General features: G+C 45.9%; 1 protein-coding gene across 1 annotated transcript in view; it reads right to left on the minus strand.

Moving 5' to 3' along the window:
• Positions 1-7500, minus strand: part of tcf4 (transcription factor 4) — a 216995-nt gene that overhangs the window by 114983 nt on the left and 94512 nt on the right.

Genomic DNA, 7500 nt, shown 5'->3' on the forward strand with positions numbered 1-7500 from the left:
ATCACGGTAACGTGAATACGTGTGATCACAGTAGCATGGACCTGTGTGATCATGGTAACGTGAATACGTGTGATCACGGTAGCATAGACCTGTGTGATCACGGTAACGTGAATATGTGTGATCATAGTAGCATGGACCTGTGTGATCACGGTAACGTGAATATGTGTGATCACAGTAGCATGGACCTGTGTGATCACGGTAATGTGAATATGTGTGATCACGGTAGCATGGACCTGTGTGATCACGGTAACGTGAATATGTGTGATCACGGTAGCATGGACCTGTGTGATCACGGTAACGTGAATATGTGTGATCACGGTAGCATGGACCTGTGTGATCACGGTAACGTAAATATGTGTGATCACGGTAGCATGGACCTGTGTGATCACGGTAACGTGAATATGTGTGATCACGGTAGCATGGACCTGTGTGATCACGGTAACGTGAATATGTGTGACCACGGTAGCATGGACCTGTGTGATCACGGTAACGTGAATACGTGTGATCACAGTAGCAAGGACCTGTGTGATCACGGTAACATGAATATGTGTGATCACGGTAACGTGAATATGTGTGATCATGGTAGCATGGACCTGTGTGATCATGGTAACGTGAATACGTGTGATCACAGTAGCATGGACCTGTGTGATCACGGTAGCGTGGATACGTGTGATCACAGTAGCATGGACACGTGTGATCACAGTAGCGTGGACACGTGTGATCACAGTAGCATGGACACGTGTGATCACAGTAGCGTGGACACGTGTGATCACAGTAGCGTAGACATGTGTGATCACAGTAGCGTGGACACGTGTGATCACAGTAGCGTGGATACGTGTGATCACAGTAGCGTGGACACGTGTGATCACAGTAGCGTGGACACGTGTGATCACAGTAGCGTGGACAGGTGTGATCACAGTAGCGTGGATACGTGTGATCACAGTAGCGTGGACACGTGTGATCACAGTAGCATGGACACGTGTGATCACAGTAGCGTGGATACGTGTGATCACAGTAGCATGGACACGTGTGATCACAGTAGCGTGGATATGTGTGATCCCAAACACGCACTACAACAGGATTCAAAGGATTCAGCCTTTCGATTTCCTTGAACGTGAAGTCTGAGATGATTGATACTGAAGACAAATGTTGAATATATTTCAATTATGTTGAATTACAGCCATAATAACTGACTATTTAATATTGTAAGTAGTATTTAAGTAAACAGTTTTAGTATTGTAAATAGTATTTAAGTATACAGTTTTAGTATTGTAAATAGTATTTAAGTAGACAGTTTCACGTGTATAACACACAAGACCACCGCTCAGCATTTTTCTTGTAATTCGCAATCAGTGCTGTTACAGTCTGACAACATGACATAAATAAAAGTAAACATCTAAATCGATCTAGCTCAAATAACAAGCGCTTAAACTGATCTAGCTCAAATAACGGTCTCTTCAACTGATCTAACTCAAATAACAAGCTCTTAAATTGATTTAGCTTAAATAAGGGTCTCTTAAACCGGTCTAGCTTAAATAAGGGTCTCAAACTGATCTAGCTCAAATAAGGGTCTCTTAAACCGATCTAGCTCAAATAAGGGTCTCAAACTGATCTAGCTCAAATAAGGGTCTCTTAAACTGATCTAACTCAAATAAGGGGCTGTTTGGGTTCAAGCTCCAGTGTGTCCCCTGATACCCCGTTGTGTTTGTTAAGGGTGCACAGGCAGATTCTCACGGTGTGCTGTATGATATAAAGTCACTGGATGGTCCATTTCGCTGCACTAAGCAGCTTAAGGCGTAATAAGAAGAGTTAAGAAGAGTTCACTTGCTGGGTGCCACCTCAATTTCGGACTCATGGTGCGGATTCTCTGACTTTTTTATGGCTATGTGGGTGCCTTCACAACACAAATGACAACCTCTTATAAAATAAAAGCCCCCCACCTTTTATAAAATAAAAGCAGCCACATCACCACCCTCATGACACACAAATGAAGAGATAAATGCAGGTGAGAATACAGCCCCAGGGCAAAGTTGAGCCTTCAGGGCAGGGAGTGTGTGTTTCACTCTTCAGGGCAGGGAGTGTGTGTTTCACTCTTCAGGGCAGGGAGTGTGTGTTTCACTCTCTCAGACTACACTGTGGAAGCAGTACCAGCAGCAGTGTTGTTATTTATTAGTCTGTCGCTGTTTTTTTTTTTGGGGGGGGTAATTTTTTGGGTCCAGCTGAGGTTCAGTGCTGTCATTAGTATATGTTAGGAGCTACCGACATGTTCTGGTTCCCTGAAGCGCTGACCAGGAGAAAACACAAGTTCTGGTTCTGCTTGTGTCGGGTCTCTGGACCATCGCGCTCATAAATCGTGCTGACAGAATTATTTTTGCATTATCACATTTATCTGCATGTGCACAGTGTATTCTGGGCTGGTAACCTGGGAGAACAGACATGGATGGCAAAATTAAACCTGAAACAGATCTGGAGCAACCAGGGTACCAAGATGACACGGCCTGACCGTGAGGGAGGGGCCTGGAGAGGGAGGGGCCTGGAGAGGGAGGGGCCAGGAGAGTGAGGGGCATGGGGAGGGAGGGGCCCGTTGTACCATGCTGAATTCGAGAAGGTGGAATTAACACAGAAATGGCACCTTATCACCCTAACCCAGCGTTTCTCAAAGTGTGGGCCGCATGGGTTAGGGTCAACAAATTACGTTCGCCACCCCTATTGAATTTAGTTCAATAAATTATAAAATTTTAAACTAGCATTTGTATTTGGGGCGTGGAATTTCCCCTTCTTCTGAGGTGGGGAAGGATAGAAAAAGTTTGAGAACCACTGGATTAACCCTAACCTTATTAAATCATCACCCTAACCCTAACCTTATTTAAATCATCACCCTAACCCTAACATTATTAAATCATCACCCTAACCTTATTAAATAATCACCCTAACCCTAACCTTATTAAATCATCACCCTAACCCCCCATTTTTTAGGAATCTTTCTTTTCAATCGCGCTATCCGCTCTTATTTTAAAATCGCTCACCGCGATCTCAAGAAGATGCGGGGATTACCTTTATGGCAACAACAAACACATAGCAGACGCCCCCAAATGCGTCCCCCCACCCCCTGTCAACAGTTTACATTCGATAACCCCCCCCGTAACCGGCCCCTTCAGTGATTGAAAAAATAAAATGTGGCCCGTCATCATTTCTATTTGAGTACCCCTGCCCTAACCCTAACCTTATTACCACACACACATCCTCACACACACATCCTTACACACACACACACACACACACACACACACACACTACACATACACACACACACTACACATACACACCCTCACACACACTACACATACACACCCTCACACACACATATACACACACACACACACACACACACACACACCCTCACACACACACACACTACACATACACACCCTCACACACACACCCTCTCACACACACATACACACACACCCGCACCCTCATACACACACACTACACATACACACCCTCACACACACATACACACACACACGCACCCTCACACACACACACGCACATACAAACACACACACGCACCCTCACATACACTACACATACACACCCTCACACACACACCCTCACACACATATACATACACACACGCACCCTCACACACACATATACACACACACATGCACCCTCACACACACACACAAACACACACACGCACCCTCACACACATACACACCCTCACACACACGCACCCTCACACACACATACACACCCTCACACACATACACACCCTCACACACACACATCCTCACACACACACACACGCACCCTCACACACACACACATACATACACACGCACCCTCACACACACACATACACACACTACACACACACATACACACCCTCACACACATACACACCCTCACATGCACCCTCACACACACACACCCTCACACACACACGCACCCTCACACACACACACATACACACACATACACACACACATATATACACACACACATACCCTCACACACCCTCACACACACACACTCACATTCATACACACACACACTCACACACACAAATATACATACACACACACACACACACATACACACACACACACACACACACACACACACACACACACACACACACATACACACACACACACACCTCAACCAGATCTTAGACAGCGCCAGACTTTTTGGAGGAGGAGGGGAGAGGGAGGTTCTCCAGGTACAATATCTCACGCAAGATGTCTTCATGCAACTAAAATGCAATTTGTTCTTGACAGAGCAGTGAGACCACTAGCCCAGACAGCTGTGAGTGTGAACTACCTCGTGTGCATTGTGCACTGTGAGTGTGAACCTGCCTTGTGTGCATTGTGCACTGTGAGTGTGAACCTGCCTTGTGTACATTGTGCACTGTGAGTGTGAACCTGCCTCGTGTGCATTGTGCACTGTGAGTGTGAACCTGCCTCGTGTGCATTGTGCACTGTGAGTGTGAACCTGCCTCGTGTGCATTGTGCACTGTGAGTGTGAACCTGCCACATGTGCATTGTGCACTGTGAGTGCTGTAAATCAACACAGCTACAGCTTCACATCAAGGTTGAAATGATCCTGACAGGACTGGGTGTCCTGCTACGTCCTGCGCACTACTGCTAAAGTACGGTAGAACACACCGAGCACCAGCTGCCGTTTGATCAGTGAAATTTAAAACAACAAATCTGCATTTAATAAACACTGATTTCTGTCCTCACATTTGAATGTACCATTAATGTAGCTACAATGAGCTGAACTGTGACGGCAATTAAAGGGTAGAATAAATAAAGGAATAAATAAAGCCAAGACACACCGCATATGCAAACAAAGAGGCGTTAGTGGAGGGTTAGACGTTCAGAGGAGACTCAACCTCAACACTCAACAGACCCGACTACTGTCAAGACAATGACCAAAGACCCAAGACTGGACAATACACTCATATTTAACTTGTGCTGTTTAGTGTTGTTTAGAAAGAGTTTCATATTAATAATACATGTTTGAATATTAATATGAATGAAATATTTGTATTTGTATTTATTTGTATTTGCATTCGTTTTAATGAAACATGTTTGGATTTGTATTTATTATTTATGGACAAAATTAGCATTGTGTTTAAAGAAAAGGACATTATAGCGTCTCCTTGGAAACCATGGGAAAAAGATCATGTTGTGTCTCCGTGGTGAGCATCAGTCGGACAGGTGTGTAGGGGGCGTGTCCAAATGGACCCCCATGACAGGGGGTTAGTTTACACTCGGTTGTACTCTCATGCAAGGTAACAGTGAGCTGTAGTGGAGCACTACAGTAGTAGTGTGTTAGTGTGCACTACTCGAGGGGGCGGGGCCAGGCGTGTCTCCTCTGTACCACGAGCTGGTGTCCTGCTTTTCCTCGGCTACTTCCTCTTACGCTGCTCAGCCATTTTACAACATGGTGTACATTTCCCTCTCAGAATACACACATGGAAATAAATCGTTTCTAAAGGGCGGTGTTTGTGATGTTTGTGCCTCGACGTTTGCAGCGGCCGCATCTATATTTAGAGTTTCAAAAAGCATGTGAGCCGCTCTACAAAAGTCTGTAAAGCGTACTGAGTGTTTATGGAGAAGCGTCCCCAACACACTTCAGCTGGTACCGTGCTTCATCTCCTCTGATCCAGCAGTGTTAGACCAGATCTGGCAGCCGCTGCCTCTCACACCACCAAATAACAATGTGCAGTTAGCTGGTTTAAAACAGTTTGATCAAATATGAGGAGAGAATGGTGACGTCTCCCTTCCTGTCTCCTCTTCTCTTTTCCTACGGGGACGATGAGCCAAAACGTGTTGGCAACTCGCGACACAACCATGGAAGTGTGCTTGGCACACGGGCAGCCTGAGAAAGACCTGATTGGTCAAGGTCGGGGGTTTGGGGGCTGGGCCTATCGCTGTGTTCTTGTGCCAACTTCAGATTTAAAGACGCACGCGCTCAGCTTCTTTGGGTAAAAAGCCACTCAGACGTGAAGTCTCCTCTTGTTCTTATTGGGGGTTTTAAGCATGTTCCCCTCACCAAACAGCCACTATCAGGTCCAAAAACGAGTTAATTCATGCAGCGCAGGACGGGATGGATGCGTCTCCAACGTTTTCTTCTTTACTGCCACAAGCAAACAAACCCTGAAATGTTCCAGAAGCACAAAATGAGATGTCGGTGCAGACACCGAAAATACCACAGCAGGAAGGTGTGTGTGTGTGTGTGTGTGTGTTGGGAGGGGCAGATGAACGCATGAACTGAACAGCACATGAATCATTCTTAGTATTACAACGGTTTCCATGACATCAGTGGGCAACCTTCCAGAACTCTGACCAGAACTAAAAGGCTGTAGAAAAAAAAACATCACAGCCATGGAGAATTGGATACACACACACACACACACACACACACAAATATCCCAATCATTCAACAGATACACATAAACACAATAACCAAAATAAGTGTGGCATTAGAAATATTGTCCTCCTTCAGAAAGCTGTAAATGTCGCATTGAAATGTAATTTGACACATTTGCTGGTCTGTGGAACTGTGACAGTCCAAAAAATCAAATGTCAAATAAGGAGGAAACATCCAGATTGCTGTTTCCTCCTTAATTGGAGGTGCTGGTCTTGGAGTTTTGTCTCCTCTTCCTCCTTTGTCCCCGCAGCCCCGCCCCCAAACCCTCTTCCTTCTTGGTCCCCCCAGCTCCGCCCCCAATCCCTCGTCTTCATCCTTTGTCCCCCCAGCCCTGCCCCTAAACCCTCCTCTTCCTCCTTTGTCCCCGCAGCCCCGCCCCCAAACCCCCTTCTGAGGTAAAGCTATTGATAGGCAATAGACGCTCGAGATCCGACAAATTAAAATTCAGCAGAGGAGGTCTGAGAGCTGCACACTTGTTAAGTTCTTTTGAATGCGCTTGATTACATTCTAGGCAGGCGTCCCAATGCAAAACAGGCCCCATTAAACACCCCCACCCTCCACCCCTCCGCAAATCAATAAAAAAACACAAACACACACACACACACACACACACACACGTATGCTGTGACGTTCACCCTCACCACTAATCCGATGGCGTACCTTCATCAGAAACGTGGCACACGCACACGCACACGCACGCACACACACACACACACACACACACACACACACACACACACACACACACACACACACCAGGACAGACAGAGCACCTCAGGTTCTCGGGTGCTGGGAGGTGTTCAGGACCTTCACTTTCACTGCGCTTGCTAAACTGGCACCTTCGCTCAGACGAGAAATTAACCTCAGCAACCCTTACGGTGTTGGCACGAACTATAAAGTTGAACGCAACCATCCCGAGATTAAACAAAACAACAAAAAATAAAGTTGGAACACGATTTGTACGTGTCTACTTGTGTATATGTTTTAGAGAGAGAGAGAGTGTGTGTGTGTGTTTGAGAGAACCTCTGCTACAAAAATGCGTCAAACAGTGGA

Source organism: Brachyhypopomus gauderio, unplaced genomic scaffold (assembly GCF_052324685.1).
Source record: "Brachyhypopomus gauderio isolate BG-103 unplaced genomic scaffold, BGAUD_0.2 sc46, whole genome shotgun sequence".
Lineage (NCBI taxonomy): Eukaryota > Metazoa > Chordata > Actinopteri > Gymnotiformes > Hypopomidae > Brachyhypopomus > Brachyhypopomus gauderio.